This window comes from Equus caballus, chromosome 11 (genome assembly GCF_041296265.1).
Source record: "Equus caballus isolate H_3958 breed thoroughbred chromosome 11, TB-T2T, whole genome shotgun sequence".
NCBI classification, from domain to species: Eukaryota; Metazoa; Chordata; class Mammalia; order Perissodactyla; family Equidae; genus Equus; species Equus caballus.
The window spans coordinates 41025239-41050998 of NC_091694.1; the positions used below are offsets into that span (position 1 = coordinate 41025239).

General features: G+C 53.9%; 1 protein-coding gene across 3 annotated transcripts in view; it reads right to left on the reverse strand.

The window, feature by feature from the left end:
* The window catches only part of RAB11FIP4 (RAB11 family interacting protein 4), a 117336-nt gene that overhangs the window by 41205 nt on the left and 50371 nt on the right, over window positions 1–25760 (reverse strand). The gene's annotated exons all lie outside the window — the stretch shown is intronic.

Here is a 25760-nt window from a genome sequence, read left to right on the forward strand (position 1 = left end):
GGGGTCTCCCGGCAAGGGCTGCATGTGAGGGGAGGCTGGAGCAGTGGGGGTGAGGTGCACTCTCCACCACCCCCGCCTGCTCCCTTCTGCTTATGCCTTGCAGTTCAGATCTGTGTGCAGAAGCCACAGACTTTTTCTCACCCCTGTTTCTGTCCCCCTCCACGGTCCCTAACACACAGGAGCACTGTGCTGTGTCATAAAGAGCACTGGCTTTCGAATTAGACAGACCTGGGTTTGAATCCTAGTTGTCAGCTGTGAGTCCTGGGACAAAATTATGTAATGTCTCTGAGACTCAGTGTCTTCATCTGTAAAATGGGAAGGGCACAGCCTACCTCGTGGGTTGTGCACCCTGGCACAGTGGGTATACTTAATTTTAGGCACTCATCAAAGGTGTGGTGTGTGAAGGAGCCCACACACCCTGGGCATTGTCTGCCTTCCCAGCTCCACCCCGAGACCTTCCTTAACTCAGCCGCCTCCCATGAGGTTTCAGGATGTGACTGAGTCCAGGGGTTCTATCTCTGTTTCCCCTCTTCCCTTCGGAGTCTCAGGGGCTCCAGAAAGCAGGTAATGTGACGGAATCACCCAGAATTGTAAACAGAAGCAGAAACCTAACATGATCATTGCTTCTCTTGGTCCTGGCTTTCTCCCCAGGAAGGTCAGTGGAGAAAGTCAGACCTGTCAAGTCCCCTTCCTGGGGCAGCCTGATGGACATTTTCAAGAGCTCTAAGGAGGGGGTGGTGCTGGTGGTCCCTCTTTATTTTTCTCGGAGATGGTGGTGTGGGGAGCACCTCCTGGTATTTGTCCTGAAAAGCAGCGTGACAGAGAGGAAGGTCAGAAGATGCTAACACTGATCCCTCCAGGCTGGAAGCCTTCCAAGTTCTATGACTCACCATGGGGAAGTCATCTAATGTTTGGGAGCCTCAGTTTCCACCTCTATACAATGGAGACAAGACCTTTCCTCTTCCAGTTGTGACATTTAAATGAAATGATAAAGCAAGTGTCCTGCGCAACGCCTCCCAGGCTGCAGGCCCTCGATAGATGGCAGCTCCTAGGTATTGCCAGCCGCGTGAACCAGCCCCGGGCTGACTCAGTGATGAGGTGGAGGAGCTCAGGGAATCATATCTTGGTGTCACACCTTGTAGCTGGATGACCCCAGGCAAGTTTAATTCCCAGTGTCTCAATTTCCTCATATGCAAATTGGAGATAATAGTAATATGTATTTTGGGATTACTGTGAGGATTAAAATAACCAGGACCCATAAAATACTTAGAACAGGGCCTGACACACAGCAGGTACTCAGTAAACAGTAGCCATTCTCAATTACCACAGGCAGGAGGCAGGAAGAGCTGAGGTGAGGGTTAGAACCTGGAGCAGCCTGTGGGAGAATTCAGGACACCAACTTTCGACTTTCGAGAGAGGCCCTGGCCTCTTCCAGAGGGTTCCGGGAAGCATTGATAGTCTGGGGGTCTGATTGGGTCTGAGATGGAATGTGGGAACTGATGGCTTGAGCCCAGTCTGCGGCTCTCGGAGGACTCAGTGTCCTTTGTTCAAATAGGGTCTGGAAGAGAGTTATTAGGAAATATCGTCCTGCCTCCTGAGCACAGCCCCACCTATGAGGTGGGGGGCGGGGGACTCCCGGCTACCCTGGTCCCTTAGCATAGCTGTGTTTTAGCTGTCATAGAATCAAACCATTTTTAAGCTGGAAAGACTCTCTGGGGAAGTATCTAAGGTACTCTCCCCCCGTTTTATGGATGAGAAGACTGAGGCTCAGAGAACACTAGGAATTTGTCCAAAGCCACACAGTAAGATGTTGGACGAGCAGGGACTGAAACTCAGGCTCCTGACCGCCATTGCAGGGCCCTCTCCTGCCCGCCGTGAGTGGGATGCTTTGTGATGGGGTAAGACAGGCAGGGGATGAGGGTGGGGAGTGGGCTCCTTGCGAGGGCTTGCCCAGCACTGGGAGTCTCCTAAGGGGCCTGACTTTCTTTTTCAGGTGAAAGAACAATCTCATTAAAAGCAGAAACCCTCTCCCAGGGATTGTATCCAAGAATAATTTTCAGACGGCAAGTCACTCTAATTCTTTTACGTCATGAAATGGATTCTGCCATTGTTGATATGAGAACACTCCCCTGACATTGAACGTCAAAGCCAGAGAGAAGCAGGTGGAATGTTGACGAGCAGGACTTACCATTCTCTGGAAACTGATGGGGGCGGAAAACACGTATCATTGGGGTGATCCAGGTGAGGGAAGAGAACAGCACGTTCTCTCTATACTACAGCTGTCGACCTCTGTCCACTTTCCTTCTGCTGTCACCATGCAGGAGTTAGCTCAACATCAGACGGTGCAAAGAGGCGACGTTTTGTTCATGTTGGGGGCCATGTGGAAGGACTGGCTAGGCATGCATAGCATCATTATAATAGGAAAAGAGCTCTCTGAACATTATCCAGTGTTAACATTAGCCAAGCAGCTGATGCCAACCAACATTAGCCAAGTGAACAAACGGAGAACAGCTAAACAAATACTATCAGAACTGAAAAAAGGGCAGCAGGTCCAGTGGTTCTCAAACTGGGTTCCTTGGAACCCTCAGGGGGTTCTGTGGAGACCCTGCAAAAGGGTGGGGGTGCTCCGGGCACGAAATAGAACAGCTCCACTTCTGTCTGTTTTACATGTAGACCTTCACATCAGATTTCATGTGAACAAAGGATTCTGTGACTTTAGAGGTGTTTCAAATCACTGGTCTAGTATAACTACTCATTTCCCAAACAAGGAAGCAAGCCCAGAGGTGGGAAATGGCTTCTGTCCTCACAGGTGCACAGTCAGTTAGTGGTAGGACCAGGATTAGAGCCAGGTCCCCCAACAATCTGTCTAGTGCTCTCCAAGACGGACATCAGTCATTAACCGGGACTGTCAATGTCCGTCAAACATGGTCACACTCTGGACATGATTGCTGCCCAAACACAGTATCACCAACTACTGTTCTTGGTGTGGAAAAGCCCTCCACGCAGCTGGCTCAGACTCTGCCACAAACACTTGCCTTCTCTCCCCTCCTCTTTAGAGGTCCCTTGACTCCACAGTCAGAAAGCATCAGCCCTGACTGGTAAGTCTCAGCTTTCTATCCCAGGGGACAAACTCAACCTTTGATGATGTAAGCAGTGGCGACAGAAAGGGAAGCAAGTATAAGCAGGTAGGCAGGGCCCTGGGATTGCAGAGGCCACCCAACCCCAGGGAAAGTCATTCCCAATTTCCCAGTTAGAGAAAATGGGAGCAACGCCTGAATTTCAGGGCCCTTCAGCGCCAGCAGGCGCTTGTCCAGGAGCCTGCGCTGGGCCTGGGAAGAGGAGGGCATCTGTGATGACTCCTTCCTCTGGAAAGCTGTGGGTTGGACAAGACATTGCTAAGGTCCCTTCCCATTTCCAACCCTGGGTTAGTCCAGGAACAGATCTTGGACCCAGGTGGGTGCCCTAGAAATGTGAGCCCCTTTCCACTGGCAAACGCCTCTGCGTTGGTGATTGTCCCTCAGCAGTCTGCACCCGGGGCTGGGTTCCCTTGTAATGTCTGGCTGGATGCTGTGCAGACAGGGCAGAACCAGGTCTTATTGGTTCAGTGTTCAGAGAGGCCAAGCTCTATTTTTGTCAACCTGTGCACACATGAACAATGGGTTTTCTTACTCATGCGAACCCAACAAGAGGGGAAATTGGTGAGAAAACCTGCATTTCCTCTGACTCATTCAATCCTCTAAGAGGAGGAGGTGGCAGGGGAGGAGGAAGCCGAACAAGGTCTTCTTTTGACTTGGACCGGGTGAGGACAAGGAGGAAAAACTTCCCTTTCCTTAACTCTTGGTAACATCAGGCGACTACAAGCCCAGGAGATGATAAACAACTCTCCTCTCCTACAAATGCGGCCCCCGCCCTCCCCACCTCCTCCTGGACCAGGCAGCCCATCTCTGACTTTTAGGAGTAGACAGCAAAGCAGAGGTTCCCAAACTGCACTGCATGCTGGATTCACCTGGAGACCTTAAAAAATGTCAATGCTCAGGTCGTACCCCATAGAAAACTGAATCCAACTGTCTAGGGTGGAGCCAGGTGTTAGCAGTTTTTAAAGATCCCCAGGTGAGGGGGCCGGCCCAGGGGCACAGGGGTTAAGTGCGCACGTTCCGCTTCGGCGGCTCTGGGTTCCCCGGTTGGGATCCCGGGTGCGGACATGGCACCACTTGGCAAGCCATGCTGTGGCAGGCGTCCCACATATAAAGTAGAGGAAGATGGGCACGGATGTTAGCTCAGGGCCAGTCTTCCTCAGCAAAAAGAGGAGGATTGGCAGCAGATGTTAGCTCAGGGCTAATCTTCCTAAAAAAAAAAAATCCCCAGGTGATCCCAGTGCAGCAAAGTATGGGAATGCTTTGCCAAAGGCTTGCTGACTAGTGGGACTTGGCGTGATCGCAGGTAAGGGCATCATTTATTCATTCATTCATTCATTCACCCATCTTTAATGAAGATTGTCTCTGCGCCAAACCCTGTGCAAGGTGTTGAGATACAGCTGTGATGAAGAAAGTCTCCGTTCTCCTGGAGCTTACATTCTGGGGGGCAGCGTCAGACGATGATCAAATAAATGAGCAAATGATGCACATGACACGCGCCGTAAGAAACCAGAGCAGGGACGGGGATACGGAGACCTGGGGGCGGGGGGCTACCTTCACCCTGGATTTAGGCACTGATTTTTGCTTCAGGAAAGGGGAGCTCCGCCCCTGCTTGCTGCCCTGGACTTTACCCTGCTCTCTGGCTAACACAGCTTTCACTTGACAGTCCTCAAGTTCTTACCTTCTGCCCCCACGGGCCCACCTGCTTGCCTCCTTCCCTTAAGCGATTTCTTTTTTTAAAATTTTCTTTATTTTTGAGGAAGATTAGCCCTGAGCTAACTGCTGCCAATCCTCCTCTTTTTGCTGAGGAAGACTGGCCCTGAGCTAACATCCATGCTCATCTTCCTCTACTTTATATGTGGGACGCCCGCCACAGCATGGCTTGCCAAGCGGTGCCATGTCCGCACCCGGGATCTGAACTGGAGAACCGCAGGCCGTCAAAGCGGAACATGAGCACTTAACCACGGTGACACCGGGCTGGCCCCCCCCTTAAGTGATTTCTTCAAGGTGGGGCCTGGCACCCTCTGCACACAAGGCTCTCAACTCCTCCTCCTCCCCCTCTGTCAGCAGTAACGCCTGACCCAGGGCCTGGGCAAGGCCAGGGGTCATCAAGGATCAGTTATGTGCAACCCGCCAAGGGGTTTTAGGCTGTGGGGTGCGTGAGAGAGTGTGGAACAATGGAGAGGACCCCAAACTCAGGGTCAGAGACCTGGATTTGAGGCCCGGCTATGCCACTTCCTGGCAAAAGGCAAGTCACTTCACCTTGGCAAGCCTCAGTTTCCTCTTTAGTGAAATGAAGAGACTATGACCAACTCTGTAAGACTGGGATGTGCAAAAAAAGAGAAAATGCCAATGACTGTTGGAAAAATGAGGACTTTTTAGAAATTATTATCATCTATCTAGGCCTACACAGACACGAAATCACAGTGCATTAAAGCTGGAAGGGATCCCATTTTACAAATGGGAAACTGAAGTGTGGAGAAAAGACACGACTTACCCACAAGTCACAAAGCTTGCTAGTGGCAGATCCACACTGACCTCAGAATGGTGGGGTGGTTGGGAGTACATTGGGGATGCTGTTTCAGTATCGAACATTTTGCCTCATCCATCCACTAGGCAAACTCCTGTTCATCCTTCAAAACCCTGCTCAGGTGTGACCTTCCAGGGGAAGGATTCCCTGTTTGCTCCACCAAAAATAAATTTGTCCTTGGCTTCATGATCACTGTGCCTCAAACACAAGTTCTGCTACTGTGAGGAAAAGACCATATGGTCCAGATTGGCATCCTGTCAGGCTCCTTCCATACTGTGTATCGAGGACAGAGTCCACGTCCTTAGTGTCTTTGGACTGCAGCTTCTAACATGTCTAACACATAGTAGGCACTAGGGGAGCATCTGTGGCCCTGAGTGGGACTGAGGACCACTTACACACAGACACTGGAGAGCTGAGGGCCTGATTAGTTCTGGTTTGCCAGGAGCCTTTTCTGAAGTTCCTGTGATGGGCATTTAAAAGGATTGAAACAAGGATATGAGAAAGGCGTTTTTCAAGATCCAGCTTCCCTCCTCCCAGAACATATCAGATCTGAGCTCCGAAGAGGGGTGTCTCTGCCCACTGGGAGCCTCGCACAGGGGCTCTGACACCACAGATCGTTTCCCTGAGGCTGATTATTAGTAACGGCTACCCAGCCTTGAAGGCCTGCTACGTGCCAGTCACTTCATTTCCTCTCATTTATTTTAATCCAACCATCTTGTGGGAGAGATGTCACTGCACCCTTCTTGCAGATGAGGAAACTGAGGCTCAGCAGGGTTACGTGACACGGCCAGGGTGGCAGAGCCAGGATCCACGCCCAGATCCGCTGGCCCGTGGCCAGGACTCCCTGCTGCCGCTCTTACTGCATAACCAGCTTATTGACAGCAGCTGCAATTGTCTGGAAAGCAGCAGAAACTAATTAATGAGCCTGATAAAAGACTGGGAGCAAGACGTCATGCTCCTCTCCGTCATCCTGGGGAGGCATCCACTGCCCAGCCTGGCATTATTTTAACCAGTCGCAGCCCACCCCAGGCCCCTGCCATTCACCCACAGGCAGGGTGAATACCTCTTGGGGAGTGTCCTGCCCTCAAGGCTGTGATGCCAGCCTGCCTGCCCGGCTGACTGGGTTAGAGTGGAGGGCTGGGCATCCTTCTGGGGTTGGCTTGGCCACTGCCTCCCGCCCCAGTTCCAAACTCAGGGAGGTGCATTCTGGCATTTCCCTGGGTACCACTGGATGAGAAGAGCAGGATGGGGCCAGGGCTCCAGGGAGAGGGGGAAGGAAGAAGTAGGTGTTGCTTCCAAAAGTGTATTTTGTGGAGCCCCCATCCCACTCTGAAAGCAAGAAAGGGCTCTGTGGTCAAATCAGCAGGCAGAATTCTTCACTCCCCCAGGAGATGTCACCGAGCGCATTAGCAGGAGAGACGCCTGTCTGGCTTTGTTTATTCCAGGGTTTCTTAAGGCTCTTGGGCCTTGGACCAGGACCCCTTCTCATTTAACATCTAACGACACAAGGACTCAGTGTTGCCAGGAACACGCTTTGGAAGACAATGCACCAGGCTCCCAGTGCACACACAACAACAAGATGTCATCTTCATTTTAAAGACTCTAACAGCAAACACCTACACAGCACTTACGATGTAGTGGTCTCTAAGTGCTTCACATGATATTATCTCATTTAACCCTCACAGCAACCCTACGAGTCAGGTATTATCCCCATTTTACAGATGGGGAAACTGAGGCTTAAAGAGGTCACTCCAGAACACAAAGCTGGTAAGTAGAGAGCCGGGATTCGAACCCAGGCAGCTAACCCTAGAGACTGTGCACCTACAACAAGGAGGCTCAGATTCGTAAAATAACTTTCCCAAAGTAACCACAGTAAACCCAACACCATTCATTCATTCACTAGTTCATTAATTTATTCAAACAACTCACTGAGCAGAAACCCCAGGCCTGCATGGTGCCAGCCACCCAGAGATGTAAGAAGAACGACATGCAGAGTGCAGGCCTCGCTGACACCAGGGCGCTGCTCTTCACCCCACAGCACCCCTGGACACCCAGGGCTGGGTGCTAAGCTGGGGGCCCTTCCAGGTATTAGCATGTGTGCACACGTGTGCTGGGTGTGTGAGCTCACCAGAGAGGCCCAACACCGGAGATTTTCTGTATACGTGGCTCAGGGAGGGGTCGTGGGGTCCGGCTTCTCACGCCCAGCTCAGGCTCCTTCCTTGGCCCCACAGCTTGGCACTCGGGCTGTGCTCTCTGCCGGGTCACCCCAGCCCTCCCCAGGGCTGCTCCGGACGGCAGCCTGCCCTCAGCTGCCCTCCAGCAGGATGTGGCCCGCGAGGCCCTCTGAGCCCCCTTGACCAATGTCACTGTCCCTTCCTCACAGGCCTGTGGGTGCTCCCTGCATCCTTGTTCTCAGGCTGTAATTAGGACCTTCTCACAGGCCACTACAGGGTGTCAGTCATCGATCTCAGGAATTCAACCCCCTCCTGAGAGGAGAATAACTTTTAGACAAGAATGGTAGTGGATAAAGATAATTTCAACATCTTTTTTCAGATTGGAAGGACATATACTGAAGGGCCTGTAAAGCAAACATGGTCCCCCACAATTGTCTCCTAAATTATCTTAGTGATGCTGCAATGAAAGAACACCCAAAACCCACAACAAACAAGCCGCCCCACAAATGACAGAAGCAGGGCTGTGGGCTCTGCGCTAGGAAAAGGCAGTGAGGGAGCGGGGGCTGGGGAGACTGCCGTCGGGCAGCCGGGTCCTGAGGTGGTTGTGGAGGGCCCAGGACCAATGCTCACTTGGACCTGCCCAGGATGGGCCAGGCGGCCCCTGAATAAACAGGCGGCCTCCTCCGCAGCAGACGGGGCTGGGCTGGGCTGGAGCCTGCAGCCGCCTCCCGTCTGAGGCACACACACACCTCCTTTGTGGCTCTCCTTTCAGGGCTGGGCTCTGCAAAGGGAAACCAAAGGCGCCTGGCCCAGGACACTGAGCCAGTGTTCCTCCCACTTAGGGGGAAAACCAAACCCGCCAAGGCTCTGTGGCCACAGCCTGGGCAGGCTGAAGGAGCTGCTGTCTGTTCAGGTACAGGCTGGAGAGGCCCCGAGCCCAGAGGAAGCCAGGCAGGGGGAGGAAGGGCTGCTCCCAGGGTGCCCTGAAAAACAAGCCTTTCTTGCAGGCCAGGCCTCCTGCCATCCCCCTAGACCACAAGGCCACATTCATGGGAGTGAAGTGCTCTGGGGCCGGGCCAGCCCAGCCTCAAGCCCCATCCCAGTTACTTACCTCCTGCAGCTTGCATGCGGTCAATTCTTATCTGCAGTAGCTACACCAACTGCGAACCTATGAATCCAGAACCATTGCTCCTAGCGGTTAAGTTCCTGTGAGCCTCTGATTGCAACATTTTTGTCAACCAATCAACACATAACCCTGTGTTATGCATGTTTGTTTAAAGGCATGTTATTTAATATATGTTGTTGATTCATTAACATTGAACCACAGCCGACAGTGTGATAATTCCTGTCTGAACGGAGCTTATCTAACACATGTTTTCTCCCTAAGGCACATCGTGGCCTTCTTGCGCGTGGGAGCAGCAGACAGCACTTCAGGGCTACGTCTGGGGCTCACGGTAAACAGCAAAGTCATCAACGAAAAGCACAATAATGCAAAAACATGGCACTAGAAAGGCTGCTCAAAGGACATGTTTATAGTATGAGCTGAATGAGGCTGAGCAGAAAGGAGAAGGCGGAGTAAGATCCTGTTCGACCTCAGCCAGCCGACTCATGGTTTCATCCCTCTGAGCATGTCTGCAAATGACCGCGAAAATGCTGCGGGGATTGATTTGGGGGCGACAAATAAATTCTAGCAAATAAGCAAATTTGCAATGACAGAATCTGCAAGGAAATGAGGATCAGCTGTATCTGTGTGACAGGGTTACTGAGGGATGGGGTGGGTGTTAAATTATACACTAAGAGTACTTAGCATACCACTAGCTCCAAACATATTTTTATTGTTCCTATCTCCATGACTTGCTGAACATACCACGTCTCGACACCTTTGCTGTTCCTTCTCCTTGGAATGTCTTTCTTGTGCTTTTTGCATCGAGTGAAGCCCAGAGCCCAGGGTTTCGAGTTAGCCTCAGGGTTGGGCTGGAATCCCACCTCTGCCCTTTGCCAGCAGGGAGCCCTCAGCCTATGGTGCTTCTCCTTTCTCCTTCTCTCATCTCCAGCACTCCTTCTGCCCTGCTCACTCGCAGCTGATGACTGTGTGGAATGGAAGTGACCAGAAGGGACCCGTCTCCTGGCAGCTCCACCGGGTCAGCACACCCCTGTGCAGCTGCCTTAACTCTGTCATCCTTCCATGACGCATGGTGCATAGATGGAGCATTCTGGTTGGGCTCTGGACCCCACCCTCTCGCCGGGTCTCTGCTCCTGCAATCCCCCCACCGCGTCACTTTCTGCATCATCGATTTCCCCTCCTCTTCTAGTTCATCTCCTTGCCAGGTTATGCCCTGGCCTTGAAAATCCCTCCTGACATTCCACAGGGTGGAAATGACAAACCAGAGCCACACGGATCCTAATCTTATCTGATCTCTCATCGCAGCACTGGACCCAGTGGCTCTCTCCTTGAAACACTTTCTTAGCTTGGCTTCAAGGATGCCCACCCTCCTGGTTTCCTCCTACCTCCCCAGGAGTGACTTCTCAGTCACTGTTGCTGGCTCTGTGCCCTTCCTCAGCTCTAAATGTTGCCATACCTTGGGCTTCAGTCTTCTTCCCTTCTCTCTTTCGCTGGGGGGGCAGGGAGGGGGCGAGGGGGGGTTCTCATCTAGCTCTTTAAAGGCCACCAAATGCTGATGCCTCCCACATGTTTATGTCCAGCCTTGGACTATTTCCTGAGCCCCAGACTATTGTATCCACTGTCTGTGGAGGAAGTTTACTGGGGAGTGTCTTAGGGGTCCACCCCTCGAGGGTATGGGGGAAGCAGGAGAGGGGAACAGAGATGTCGTTGTAATGAGGCCTCAGTGGATCCCTCAGGTGCTCTGGCATCAGGATGGCCCTTCAGAGTTGCCAAAAAGAGGCAAGGGGGCAAAATCCTTATATCCCCACATGGAGTCATAGGGTGCCCCCATGGCATACGGTAATCTTGGGCCAGAGAGTCCCCTGGCCCCTGGGTGGGGTCAGCTGCAGCTGGCACTCCCAGCAGACGGAAAATTGAGGGGCTCTGACCTAAAGGGGATCTGCATGCGAACCACAGCGTGGGACAGTCTTCAACGGAACCTCCAGTAGGCATCTCAGGTAACGCGTCCGCAACTGAACTGCTGAGTTTCCTTCCAAACCTCCTGCCCCCCTCAACATCCCCCACCCCCAGCTCAGCAAACGGCACGGACATTCCCCCAGGAGCCCAGGTGAGAACCTTGGGCTAGTCCTCCCTGACTCTCTTGCCTTCACCTCACGTCAGCATGTCCTGGCAGCTTGAGCCAAGCCCGCCTACCTGTCACCGTCTGCCTGTCACCATCCTCCACCAAGCTGACCTGTCTCCCCTGGACGAATGCACAGCCGCCCAACTGGTCCCCTTGATTCCACTGCTGCCTTCACACATGCACCCTAGGATCTGTTTTTTCGAGGAAGATTAGCCCTGAGCTAACATTCGTGCCCACCTTCCTCTACTTTATACATGGGATGCCTACCGCAGCATGGCTTTTGCCAAGCGGTGCCCTGTCCGCACCTGGGATCCAAACCGGGGAACCCAGAACCGCCAAAGCGGTACGTGTGCTCTTAACTGCTGTGCCACCAGGCTGGCCCCCCAGGGATCTTTTAAAACACCAAGCAGGCAAACAAGCCTTGTCACTTCCCAGCTGAAAACCTTCACCTGGCCTCTGTGGCCCCCACCCTCCTTCCCACCTCACAGCCTTTGCGCTTCCCCCTTTGTGCCCATCCCCCACCTACCCATGCCTCCATCCCTCACTTCCTTCAGGTGCACGTCCGTCCGTCTGTCACCTCCAGTGAGCAGCCTTCTCCATCACTCTCCCTGCTTCACTCTCCTTTATTCGCATCAAAGCCCTTCTCTCCGTCTGCATTTACATGACTGAGGAGCTTTCCTGTTTCTGGTTTGCCTTCTCCCCTTAGGATAGAAATTCTTCGAGGGAACAGCCCTTGTCTTCCGTTGGTAGTCGGATCTCTGCTGCTCCGCTCATACTGTTGAAGGAGCACGTGGCTGAGCCTTTCAGTGAACTGGGATGCGTCCTGGGGTGGGGGTGAAGACTACAGATGAAGAGCGTTGGGCACGTTTATGATGATTACCATTCTCAGCTTTCAAGCCCTGGTTTGGCCCGGCCAACTCCCTGCGCTCACCCCCACCCCCAGGGCAGAATCAGCTGCTCCCTCACCAGGTTCCCGGGCTCCCGTGTGGCCGGAGCATTCAGCGTGCAGCCCTGCAGGGTGGTTCTGTGTCTGGCTCCCCTGGAGACCGAGCTCCTCCAGGGTGGGTGGTGTCCCCAGGGCAGTGCTCAGCCGAGGTCTGGGGAACCAACCTCAAGTGAAAGCCCTCTTTCCTGCTTTGTGACTGTGCATTTGACAGCTTCAGCCAAGGCACCCCCGCCCCCACCTGACAGGCTACCTGTCTTTGTACGCAAGTCCGGGCCCAGCCTGCAGCCAACTTAGGCACCAGGCAAGGGGCTCACCAGCTGGACAGTAACAGGGTGTGACTTTCATCGTCACCTCTGCCACGGATGGCTCGGGTAGCTGCTTCTGTCAACACCACACTGTCGCCCAGCACCTCCAGCCTGGCTCTCCATCACAGCCTGCTGAGGGCAGAAGTGAGGACATGGCCACCTCTCTCTGCTCCCACAGACCTGACTTTGGGTCTGGCTCCACCACTTCCTGGCTGGGGGATCCTGGGCAACCTGTTTACCGGCTGAGCCTCAGGTCCGTTAGCTGTCACAAGGGGATAATAACTGTATCCTTTCATGAGTGTCTCTTGTTGGGGGGCCTGCATGGGATCAGGTCTCTAAAGCGTTGGTTCCTGTGACCTCAACACGTGGACACTGTTATTACTACCCTGGCACTGAGTTACGTGCACAAAGATTACCATCCTGCACACTTCTTAAAAGCTCCCACCTCCCACAAACATACTTTCTTCACACGTGATTTTAACACATTTGCTTCAGCTTTTAACAAGGGCTAATAGAAATATGAAAAGTTTTTGTATTTAAAAACAATAAAATTGGGGCCGGCCTAGTGGTGCAGTGGTTAAGTTCGCACGTTCCGCTTCTTGGCAGCTTGGGGTTCGCCACTTCGGATCCTGGGTGAGGACACGGCACCGCTTGGCAAAAACCATGCTGTGGTAGGCGTCCCACGTATAAAGTAGAGGAAGACAGGCATGGATGTTAGCTCAGGGCCAGTCTTCCTCAGCAAAAAGAGGAGGATTGGCAGTAGTTAGTTCACGGCTAGTCTTCCTCAAAAAAAAAAAAAAAAAACCATAATAAAGTTTATTAAAAAAATAAAACTTCTATGGAAAACTCCATCTACTAGGTGGCCCATTGTCTCCTCTATAATGACCTTCCCCATAAACTCCTGTCAGGTTCAGGGCTAAGAGTCCTAACAGGTTGATTCGCCTCTCTGAGCCTCAGTGCTCACATCTGTGAAATGGAGCTACAAGTGCCTGCCACACAAGATTGTTACGAGGACCACTCAATAACAGGTTTCAAGCACCTGGCAGAGTGGGTGGCACATGATAGGTGCTTAAAAGTGTTAGCCCCCATTCCACCCCAGCCCATCGCTCTGTACCTGCTTCCCTCCACTGGATCATGAGAGGTATGTGTCACCCATGACCCGTTCTGCCAGACCTGTCCGGAAGCCTACGGACAAGCTCAGTCCCCCACTGTGGTTTTCTGGACCCAATAGTTGGGCTCCTCCTGCTTCTCTCCAGGTAACAGAGCATCAATCACCCTTCCAGGAATAAGTGAGCCAACTGGGTAGACCAGAAGGCCAGGAGAGGGCTGGTGTCTGTGGCCTTGGGGTTGGGTCTGTGTCACTGCACTCATGATGCACATGTATGAGGATGCCAGGAGGGCTTGCCAAGTCTGGGAGACTGACTGCCCTTGGCCTCTGATACCCCAGGGAGATCACAACCACTCTGGTAGTAGCAGTAGTGTGACCTCTGAGAAGGTCATGAGGTCACAGGAGCCCACAACAGCATCTCTGCCTCTGTGTCAGCCACATAGTGTAGTTGACAGAGCTTTACGGCCGGCGGGTAGAGGTTTGAATCTCAGCTCTGCCATTTAGGACATACGTCAGCTCAGGTAAAAGTACTTCTCCCTCCGGTCTCCATCCTCTCATCTCAAAATTATCGAGAGGATCAAATGAGATAATGTTTGTTTAGCCTTTAGTAGGACCTGGTAAGTGCTATCAATGTCATGATGCCAGACTGCCTTACAGACAGCCACGCAGAAATTAGAACCATAAGAATTCTTTCCTTTTTTTAATATCTCAGGAGAGGTCTTTCCTTATTTCCCAGGTCAAAATGAGTTTCTTTTTCTTTCCCCTAGATATTGCCTAGCTTTCTTACATTGTCACCCTTCCTTTGGAATCGCCTATTTGTGTGGTTAACCCATGGACTGGTTACCCCTCCCAGACAGAAAGCTCTGGGAGGGACCGTCGGACACAGACTTCGGCCCAGCACCCGGCCCGTCAGGAGCACTGTTAGGGGGAGCTGACAAGGGGACGCATCCAGTGTGTGGCATCTGCAGCACAGCACAGGTGCTAGAAATGCAACACTGCACCCGGCCAGGGCTCATGTGACCTGGAGAGGTGACAACAGGAACGGTTACCACTTACGAGGGGCCAACTCTGTGCCAGGCACCATCCTAGGAACTCTCCACTATGAGCTCATTGAATCCTTCACAGTCCTCCCAGGTAGATGTGTTCACAGGTCAGGTTTCATAAAGCTGAAACTTCTAGGACCCTCAGGTGCTCGGGAGGGGCCCTGCCACCGTGTTCACATGGCCACGTGTTTTGTAAAATTTGCCAAAGTAAAACACATCCCTTACGTTGAAGATGACTCCACTCACTTAGGAGCTTCAGGCCCCATCAACTCTGGATCCGCCAGAGAACACATTGCCCTTCCCACTTCACAGATGAGACAGCTGAGGCTCAAGAAGATTAAGTCACCTGCCACAGGACATGCAGAGCCAGCATCTGGATGCGCGCCTGCCTGACTCCGCAGCCCTTTCCACTCCGCCAGGGCCTCTCAAGTCTAGGGAAAGGAGCGCTGGACAGTGGTGACACGTTTCTGCCCAAGGGCAGCTTTGCAGCTGTGGGTTCCAAGCAGAGGGAGGGAGGGAGGGCGGGAAAGAGGGAAAGAGAAGCTCTGATCAGAAGGGTCCCAAGTCTTGAGCCAGAGCCCTGAATCCCAGCTCCTTGGTATCAGAATCCTGTTGATCTGACCGTTTCCTCCTCCACCTCCCCCCGCCCGTGACCCAAATCTGTTTGCTTTTCCAACTCCTGAGCCAGCCCAGCTTGCCCCAAATAAACCTGCTCTCTGTCCCCTTCCCCTGCCTGGGCCCCTCCGTCAGGGCTGCAGGGCCCAGCCCGTCTCTAACACCAGGCTCGGGCCAACAAGAGCTGGCACACTCTGCCCCCCGCACTGCCCTCCCCTGGCAGTTCTGCGAGGGGCCGGTCTCAGCCGCCCAGGCATTCAGTTACCTTCATTAGAATGGGCCCCGAGCGCTGGCCGGGCCCTGGCTGCTCAGGGCAGATTCTATCACAGCAGGAACAGAAGAAAGAAAAGGAGCGGTAATGGAGCTGCCTTTCCCCAGGCCACTGAGGGGGAGAGGGTTGGTGGGGAGAGGGGGGTGCAGAGCCTCACAGGCTCGAATGGCCTTGCTCAGCTCCTCAGTCCTCAGAGTGACCGAGAAGAGAGACATACAGAGCCCATTCTGAGGGTGAGCATCAGCCGGATGCTGGGCCAAACTCCTCAATTCCACCAGAAGCGCTCAGAGAAGAGAATCGAACCACGGAGAGAAAGAGTGGGGTTGGGGAGTGTGGGGAAGAAACGGCCTCCCCAACTCGAGATAGCCAGGCCGAGATGGGGGCAAGGACACTTCCCCAAACTCTCTTCCTTAGACAAGGAAGTGACCTTGTTGATGCCAGGGCCAGGACAGCCAATGTTTAAAAACATTCTCTTAGATCAAAATGCAGAGGTTTCCAGTGTAATTTCTTCCAGAAAGTGAAAATAAGCTTTGAGTATAAATGGGCATTGGCATAACAAAGATTGAGCATGGCAGCGTCTCCAGCAGCCTCTGTCCCCATTAGGGACATTTGGGGTAAAGGGAAACTGAGCTGCTGTAGCCTTGTATGGCCACCTGGTTTCCTCCGATTCTGCCTTGTTGGCTAATGGAATTGGGAACGGATCCTGACCCCAGAGTGTGTGAGTGTGTGTGAGTGGGGGGTGGGGAGAGTCTTTCCCCGCCAACCCATAATCCACCAGGAGAGCTGCAGGTGGCCACAGGAGTGGGAGGCTGCTGTCACCCGGGCAGGGATTATGTGGGACAGGGGTAGAAGCCCAACCAACTTTGCCACATAGTGGCTGTGTGACCCTGGGATAGTCTCTTAACCTCTCTCAGCATAACTTTTTCAGCCTGTAAAATGCGGACAATAGTGACCATTTATACGGACCTTCCTATGTGCTGGCTGCTAACCTGAGCCCTTCACTTATACTGACTCGTTCAGTCCGCACAACACCTTAGGAGGGGGTATCACCATCTTCATCCGACAGGAGAGGGGACACGCAGAGGGCACACACCTAGAAGGGGCGGATGTGGGATTCGATCTCGGGTCACTTGGGTCCAGGGTGCATGTGTTTCTCCAAGACAGGACACCGCCTCTGTCCCCTTCATCTGGGACCCACTGTTGTCAAGTGTGCCAGATAAGCGACGCTTTAAATGAAAGCCGATTCCTCAGGGGCAGCGATTCCTGAGTGGTGAATTTTGACGCAGGGGAAGAGAGGAGAGGAGGGGCCCAGAGGAGGGGTCTGGGGACCAACGGGGAGAGTTCACAGCAGTGGTTCCAGAACTTTGGTCGGTGAACTTGCTCTGGATGTGGATCCCCGGGGCCATCCTAGATACGGAGGCGGTCCCTGGGGCCCAGGGATCTGCATTTCACATGGAAACACTTTGCTGAGGGCGGAGGGCCCTGGAGCACCACCCTCGATTCCGTCCTGGCTACAGCAGTCACAGGAGAAGGGGAAAGACCGCAGACCAGACAGCCAGGAGAAGCAGGCTCCTGCGCGGCCCCGACTCACCCTTGGGGAAGTCCTAGACCCTCTGTGATCTCAGTTTCCCCATCTGTAAGATGAAAGCGTTTCACCAGACCATCTCCGTGGGCCCTGCCCTCAGAGACCACCGTGATTCTGAGCCTGTGGGGTCCTGGCTGAGAATATTCAAACCCACCCGCCCCTCCCGCTCCTCTGCTCTCCGGACGGAGGCAGCGGAGCCCATGTTCCCCTTTGATTCTGGGCTCCCAGAGGAGGAATAAAAATAAAATAACCATGACAATAACAGCTGCTCTGTTGGGAGTGGGCCCACTCAGTGGGAAGAGTGCCACCAACTGTGGCCAGCATAGCCAACTCCTGCTGCTCCATCATCCCGGGAAGCCTGGGGAGCCCCCACAGGGACAGTGCAGGTCTCCTCGCAGCCACCAAACACACGCACAGGATGACACTTGAGCCTGCACGTCTGGCAGAGGAGGACAAAGGTGTGTGCTGGCTGCCTCTGGCCCAGGGGTTCAGGGTGTCCTGCCTCCTGCGTCCGTGCTGCATGATGCTGTGGGCCCTCAGCAACCCCAACTGACTGTGATCTGGTGCCCACCACGTGCCAGGCACTGCTTGGGGCTCTGTCACCTTCTTCATGTCACTCAGCCCACACACCAGCCTGAAGCAGGGGAGTGCTGTTGTGCCCGGTTTACAGATAAGGGAGCTGAGGCCCAGAGAGGCTGAAGGGTCAGTGCAAGGCACAGCTGCCAAGTGGCAGGGCTGGGCCTGTGAGCGAGTCCCTTGCTCTGCATTCAGCTGAGCTGCGTCCAAGCAGGTGTTCATCACAGAATGGGACGAATCTTGGGGGTCAACATGTGTTAACGCCTCTGGCTTTGGTGGATGAAGCTTTTTCGGGCTTCAGGGATGGGCTGCTGGGGTCCTGAGCCAGCGGCCAGCAAAGAGCAGAGCAGAGGCAGCCCACAGATCAGCACCCAGCCAAAGTTTCGGTTCGAGGACCAGGGCAGGGGCAGAGGCTCAGGAAGGAGAATTTTCAAGGAGACGGGGCGGAGGGGATGACTCTAGGAGCCCACACACCAACTGGGAGTTGGTGATAGGAAACTGAGTCCTGGGTCAGGCTTTGCAACCAGCCGGCTATGAGACCTCAGGACCATGCCTCGGCCCCCCTGTGCCTCAGTGGGCCGGTCCAGGGCCTTCCGTGCCTTCCTGCACGTTTCCGAGTGGATAGTCCTGACCTTCTCTGTGCGACCGGCCAGCGGCCACCTTAACTCACCCCTTTCCTCTCACAAACACAAGCAATAAAACAGCTTATCGGTCCAGAGATAAGACCAAGAGCGATGATTCCCAAACTTCCCTGCGCATTAAAGTCACCAGAGGAGCTTTTAAAACTCTCCCTGTCCCGGCCAAACCTCAGACCAATTAAATCCGGATCCGGACGTGGGACCCAGGCAGCAGTGTTTGCAAAGTTCCCCAGGGACTCCGCTGAGCAGCCCAGGCCAGACCCGGCGACCTGCAAGCGTGCGGCTCAGACTTTGAGGAGCACGTGAGTGAGTCACCTGGGAGCTCATTAAAATGCGGATTCTGATTCAGTAGGTCTGGGTTCAGCCTCAGATTCAGCTCTTCTAACAAGCTCTCTAGTGATCTCCATGGACCACACTCGGAATAGGAAAGATCTAGAATGTTGGTCACAGCAGTTCCCACAACATGCTCCTGAGGACAGGAGAGGTTCCCCGGCCAAGTCTGTTTGCAAACGCCGCCTACTCATGCCCCCTTGACGGTCCCGAGGGACAGCAGCGCAGTCAACTCCAAGGGGTCCTGCACCATTTTTGTTTGACCCCGTGGCTCACAGCAGCGCTCGGTCCCTTGGTGGTGGCCCTTATCTGTGTACCGTAGGCACCGGCTGAGGGGTCTGTGGGGAGGATGCAGGTGAGGACAGGGGGGGACCTGAGTCAAAGGCCAGGCCCAGGCTTCTGTGGGGGGAGGGGCTTCTCTGCCTCACCTGTGCACGTGCTCCTCTGTGGCAAATGGCCCTAAGGTGTTTAACAGACAGGTGGTGCTGTGGGGCAGTTAGGCTGCAGAGGGCGGCTGTGGGTGGTGGGGGCTGTGAGGTTGGTGAGGAGCTGTGGGGCGCGGGGGGCAGTGGGTAGGGGCCCATGGGAGGTGAGGGTCCTTGGATGAAGGAGACCTGTGGGTGGGGGTCTGTGGGCAGTGGGCCCGCGGCCGGGGTAAGCAGTGGGGTCCTGGGTGGGGGGCTGTAGGTGGTGGAGGGTTGTGAGTGGAGAGCTGTGGGTGGTGGGGGGCTCAGCATGTGACCCAGCCAGGCTTTACCGCACAGTGTTATTCTTGACTAGTCATGTGTGATAAATCCTGTGAAGTGATAAAACACACACACACAATTCTGTTTCTGTGAAAAAATAGTCGCAGAGAGAAAGCCACCTGCTACCGCCAGGCATGGGAGGCGAGAGAAAATGAAGAGGTCCAAGAAATGAATGGTTCTTTGCCAGAAAATAGAAGCAAAGTAGTAATATTTATAGCCACCGACGTTTCCAGAGCTCTGTCTCTCTGTCAGGCTCCCACACATCCTAACTCACGCCAAGGGCTTCCACCTCATCTCCTTGAACCCTCACAACAAGCCTGAGGAGGGCACCGGGGCTGCTCCCACTTCACAGACAAGGACACTGAGGCGCGGAGAGGTACCTGACGTGTGGAAAGCCTCACTAGAAAGGCGTGGAGCCGTGATTCAGAGCCGGGTCTTTCTGCCTCCGAAGTCCATGCTCTCAACGTGAAGGCACACCACTTCCCCCCCCATGGATGGTGGCATCGACCCCTCACTGCAGGCCGGGTCCTGAGGGAAGCATTTTAAATGCACTTTTTTTTTTAAACAACAGAGCAGCCAGTAAGCCAAGGCATCGAACACGGGTCTCCAATGTGCTTGCTTCTCCACCAGACCCAAAGACTGATTTTTTTTTCCTCAAAGACTAATTTTTCAATTGACCCCAAAACCTGAACTTGACGTGCCCCCCCAGCTGCCCCCCCCCTGGCCCCACAAGCCAGGTGTTAGCAAACTGGTCTGTCCCAGCCCCGCCTGGGCCGGGCCTGGAGGGCAGCAGGGCCGACCACGTCCCCAGGGTTGCTCCCCTCCGTAAGGGCCGCTGAGAGCACTGGGAGGCCTGGAAAGCAGGAAAGAGCGTGGCGGCCACCACCAACATCCAGCCCACTCTGTGTCCTTCTGTCCTGAGCCTGGCCCTGTACCCAGCGCCACTCGGGCTCTGGGAACCCCAGGAGGGCACAGGAAAGTGCCCCCCCCCCCCCCCCCGCCCTTGCTGGGATACCAATAACCCCCTTGCAGGCAGAGGTGTCGGAGCCACAGGGAGGGGCGATGTGGAAGGGGGGGCTGCTTCCGGTGCGGGGGAGAGGCCTGGGAAAGGCCTCTGCAGTGGCAGCTGAGCTGTCCCGAGGATGGTTAGTGCTGCAGGCAGAGCAGAAGGGAATTCTCGGGGAGAGAACAGCAGGGGCAAGGGCCTGGAAGTGGGAAGGGCAAGCAGGCTTGGGAAATCCTGGATAAGCCAATCAGCATGAGAGCAGAAGCTGCAGAAAAATTCTCATCAAAGTGACGTGCATTCACTCATTCAACAAACATTCCCCAGGACCTGGTATGTGCCAGACACAGGGATAGAGACAGCCTCTGGGCTTCGGAAGCTCAGAATCTAGTTGTGAAGAAAACTCTAACCTGACGGGTAAGTATTTTATCCTCATTTTACATGTGGCCCCAGTGAGGTTAAGTGATTTGCCCAAGACCATATGGTCATCTCAGAGGCAGGAATCCACTTGCAGGCCCTGTAGACTACTCTGGCAGCTGGCTGAGGGGAGAAAGGACTTGGAGGAGGGTAAGACTGGAGAGGAGATACAGAGGAGGGGTGCAGGAGACACCAGAGGCGGCAGATTAGAGGTAGGAAGTCACAGAGAAGCTGTTGCAACAGTCAGACAACCATGATGAAGGCTGGGACCGTCATGTTCGGCTTCACAGGTTGTGCACTGCATAATTCCCTGAGGTGCCATTCCCATGGACTACGATGAGAATAGTGCCCCTTGAACTTGTGGGGCACAGTGACCCTGGCTAGTAGATAGAGGGACCAGACTGAGACATGACTGCGGATGTAGCCACAAGCCTTTTGGTCCCTGCGTGACAGCTGCTGACCAAACCCCACACTGTTATCACAGGGCCACATTCTGCTTCCTCTGGGGAAGAAGTGGCTGCTATGCCCCAACCATGTTTCAGGCCACACCCTGGGCCCCCCACGGGGCCAGTTGGTTCCGCACTTCTGTAACAAAGATGCTGGTACATGCAGAATTCCAAGAGCAAAGAAGAGTGGCAAAGTGTCTCCACCTCCCCACTGGGCGGGGTCCCAGAGGTGCCCGTGAGCACTTTAAAGGCTCCCAGGGGTCCAGCAGCCCAGAGGCCGGTTCATCTTCCCTTGATGCGTCTCCCAGGCTCCCTTGCAGAGGAGCCCTTTCTGAGGAACACCTGTTTAAAATTTTTTTGAGAAAGATTAGCCCTGAGCTAACATCTGCTGCCAATCCTCCTCTTTTTGTTGGGGAAGACTGGCCCTGAGCTAACATCGTGCCCATCTTCCTCTACCTCACCCATACTCTTTTATGACCCTCCATGCCCAGGTCAGAGGCCACGTTCAGGATCCTAAAGCTAGTAGGAATGGACTGGGGGAATTCTTCTGCCTCCGCCCCCCAGCCCAGGCCTCACCCCTGCCCCCCGGAATACTTCGCTCCATTCCTTTGGGTGAAAGATTGTCTCCAGCAATGCAGATGCTTCTGTTGAGCAGCCTCTGAAGCTATGCAAACCCCTCAGGGCAAATGAGTCCTTCTGTTCCTTTCTATCAGGCCAAGGTATGCGGGAAATGTGAGAAGCCTGAGGACAAGGGGACACAGGGCTGGCTATCTGAGGTCTCTGGGGTCAGAGGGGTGCCCCTTAAAATCCTGGCTCTGCACACTGTAGCCCCGAGACCTTGGGCAAGCGACTTAATTGCTGTCTAAGTCTCAGCTTCCCCATCAGTAAAATGGGTATAACAGTACCTACTTGGCAGGGTTGTCAAGGTAGACAGACTGGGGGTGGGGTGGTGGTCAGAGATTAGATGAGGGCAGACACTCCATCTGTCCCTCCCCCACCCAGCCCTTGTGTCCTGCTCTTGCTGGGACCTGGGTCCCACTGGAGGGCCCCTTTGTGTTGGGACTGGAGATATCAGAAGGCCAGAGATAGTTGGGATGGAGAGAGACAAGAGACAGACAGGGGGAGGATGAGAGAGGGAGAGAGAGAAAGATTGGACAGGGACAGACGTGGAGTCAGAGGCAGAGAGACAAAGAGAGACAGAGCAACAAAGAGTCAGAAAGAGACACACATACAGAGACACAGAAGGAGACAGAGAGAGCACAGGTACAGAAGTAGAAAGAGATGCAGGTCCTGGTGGCAGCGGGGTGTGGTCCCCGGTGGGAGGTCAGGCCCAGCAGACAGGCAGAAGGCGCTGGCCCTGCCCCGGCCCAGCTCCCACCCCAGGCTGCAGCCTTCCAGGCTCCCTCTGGGTCTGGCATCCACCCTGAGGGACTGTGGGGCGGCCCCTCCTCCACCCTGCCCCCAACCCAGGAAAGGAGACTAGGGTGGGAGCAAGATCCACGCTGCCCGGAATTGGGCACCCTCTGGAGGAGGGGGACGACAGGGGGGTGCTAGGATCCCCTCAGAAAAGGGGTGGGGGGCAGGCCAAGAGCTGGGGACGCCCTTAGGGAAGAGGGGGAGCTAGGAGCCCCTCAGGGAGGGGACATGGGTCATGACCCTGAGCTGGGGACCCCTCAGGGAGGGGTAGGAGTGTGGCCTGCTTTTTCCTGGACCTCCCAGATATGCGAGCTCCTGACTTCAGGAAGGCCCTCATTCAGCCAGTCAACAAACACTGACTAACTTAATCAGGCCAAGGACTGGGGAGGACAGAGCAATGAGGCTGGTCCCTGTGCCTCGGGAGAGCATAGTCTAGAGGAGGGACACCTGGGAACTGACTATCCCACCCTCCAAATTCCCATTCTTTGCCTTGATCTGCCCGTCCCTATGATTAACAGAACAAAACACTTGCTAATGAAACTTTGATTAAGCTTCTCTTCTTCCCCCAGGTCTGCGAACTCTGGCCCACCCTCTGGCTGAGCCAGCAGACAGCCCCTTTCCCCCAGCCCTCCAAGCACAGGCTGGCCTCAGGGCAAAACATTCTCTGACCTCCCGTGATGACCCTGATGACCATGCCAGCCTGTTTATTCCTCCCTGTAAAGAAATGCCTCGAGGCCTGCAGACAGTGGGGTCGGAGTTTCTGCCCCATTGCCGAGGCCCCTCTTCCTATTTCATTAGTTCCTCCCCCTTCCCGGGAATAATCCTTTCAAATAACCTCTCCTGACTAAATCCAAACTCAGTTTTTGACATCTGTGAAATTATTTACAATAAAAGACATTCACAATTGGACAAACAAAATACAAATAAACCACACAGAGAAAGGTCAATAATTAAAGTGAAAGTTATTGATTCGCCGTTCGCTCTAAGTTTTCTAACTCCCAAGACAAAAAAAGGGAGACTGAGGGGTCCGTTACACCGCCATCCCCGTCAGCTGATGAGAGGAAATCATCTCATCAGGGAAGGCTTTTTTTCTGGTGCAAAATCCTAAAAAGAATGTCTTGGCTCCAAGTGTACAAATCGGATCAGGTTTCCAGGAGCGATTTTAAGGAAGTTGAACTATTCTGTTCAGGGCTGCCTGACACTGAGCCGACGGAATAAACACACAATGTAGGCCTGTGAAGAGGTTTCTGCAAGAAGGTAAGATGCAACAGTGCTTCCCAACACGGAACTTGATCCCAGGAATGGAAAATCTAAGGGAATGGGGCTGAGTCTGTCCACGAGACGACCGTCTCCCATGTCACTGAGCCTCCGCCTGCAAATTCAGGGCTGCACACCTGGAGGAGTGCTACCGCCTCCCGGGCATCAGCTTGATGAGGATTTTTAGGCTGGTTAGTTTTAAAACTACAGATGAGATTCAGGCTCCAAGGAGTGGAATTTGTTTGCCCTTTTGTTGGGAAACATTTACATTTGTAAGGGAAACCTCTATCTGTGAAGGTGCCTCCCTCTCTGTACCAGGAAGAAGAAGAGAGATGACCTTATCCCTAGAAACTCTTAATGGGGAAGGCAAGAACCTAAGTTGGATGCTGTCTGGCAATCTCATGTAACTGATTTAGGGTGGTGGCTTCTGACCTTTACTTAATCCGATTTGATTCTTGTCTAAAAGTCATGGCATCACCCAATGACCAGACCCCACCTGCACTGATACCATTTTAACTTTTTTTCATGTTCTTTCCTTTGTCTTGTAAAGACATGAATCATATACCTATGCCTTAAATTTAGCCCTAACCCTCAACTCGGGGCAGCAGCAGGAGCTCTGACTGCCGTGGGTCCTGTCCCCACGCACCAGCTCTGACTGCCCATGGGTCCTGTCCCCATGCTATTCCACACTATTCTCTAAATAAAAGAGCACTACTGCCAGATCTTAAGAGTCTAAGAAATCTTTCTTTCGACTCCTCGGCTCACCGACCCCGCATCAAGCTGACATTCACTGCTGCACATAAAGGTCCTGACACGCTTCCGGGCGGGAGAGGTGCCAGCCCGTCACCCATCTCAGGGGGCCTTTTGGCCCAGTCACAGGAGCCCTCTCTGCCCGGCTAGATCCAGCGAGCGTGTACAAAGCAGGCGCTAGGCAAGGCACTGAGGCAGGAACTTGTTCAGTGTTCCTCCTGCCCATCTGCACTGTGCTGATAATCAAAGAGGCTTGGGGAAAGTCATCAACCAAGCCTGGGACCCCCACGGAGCCCACAGAGAGTTCCCCACAAGAATCAGACTTTATGCTGCGTCTTACACTATTCTCAGCCCTTTTCACCGTCCTGGTCAGGAAATGGAATGTAGCAACGAGCAGGATGGGAACAGCTGTTTATCCCTCTAATGGCATGTTTGAACATTCTCCCTCAGGCCCAGCAGGTGTGTTGTTCAGTCTTCAGACCCTCCCTACCCTAGGAGCAGGGTCTGACACAGGGGTGAACCCCATTCTTGGGAATGCCCCGGGGGCTGCATTTCCTGGTAGTGCAGGAGCGGCAGGTCAGCTGTGGGTTGTGCAATGCAGGTGCGGAGGAGGCCTGGGACACAGGCATCGCCTGTCAGCATCTCATCAGCAACGCTGGGGCAAAAGGTACTCAATCTACGTGCTATGTCTCACCATCTGTGCATCACAAATGGAGAGGTCCCAGCATCTTCTGGGCCCCGTGCTGGGTGCTTTCTGTGCATTCTCGTGTTTCATTTCACAATAAGCCTGTGAGGAAGACGCCACTTACGACCTCCAGTTAGCAAGGGAAGAAAGTGAGGCTCAGAGACGGTAAGTAATTTGCTCAGGGTGGCCCAACAAGTAAGTGACAGGGTCATGATACACACCCGGGACCCCCAGACCCCAAAGCCCACGCTCTCCCCAAGTTTAAATTAACCCTTTGCCTCCAGGGCCAGGCAGGTATGCCTACCCATGCCGACTCCAGAAACCCCTCGGCCTCTGGGCTTGGATGGCAACGCCTCCCAATCTCTGGCCAGCTCAGCTGTACCATCCTGCAGGACCGGGGCTGCGAGTGTGACCGGACTTCCCGCAGACACGACATCCCCGAGGAGCCTGCCTTAATGACAAGAGCGCCAAGAGACAACAGAGCAGCGACAGAAACAAGTGGCTGAGCAGCTCCTGGCAGAGAATCTGTCCTGTCTGTCA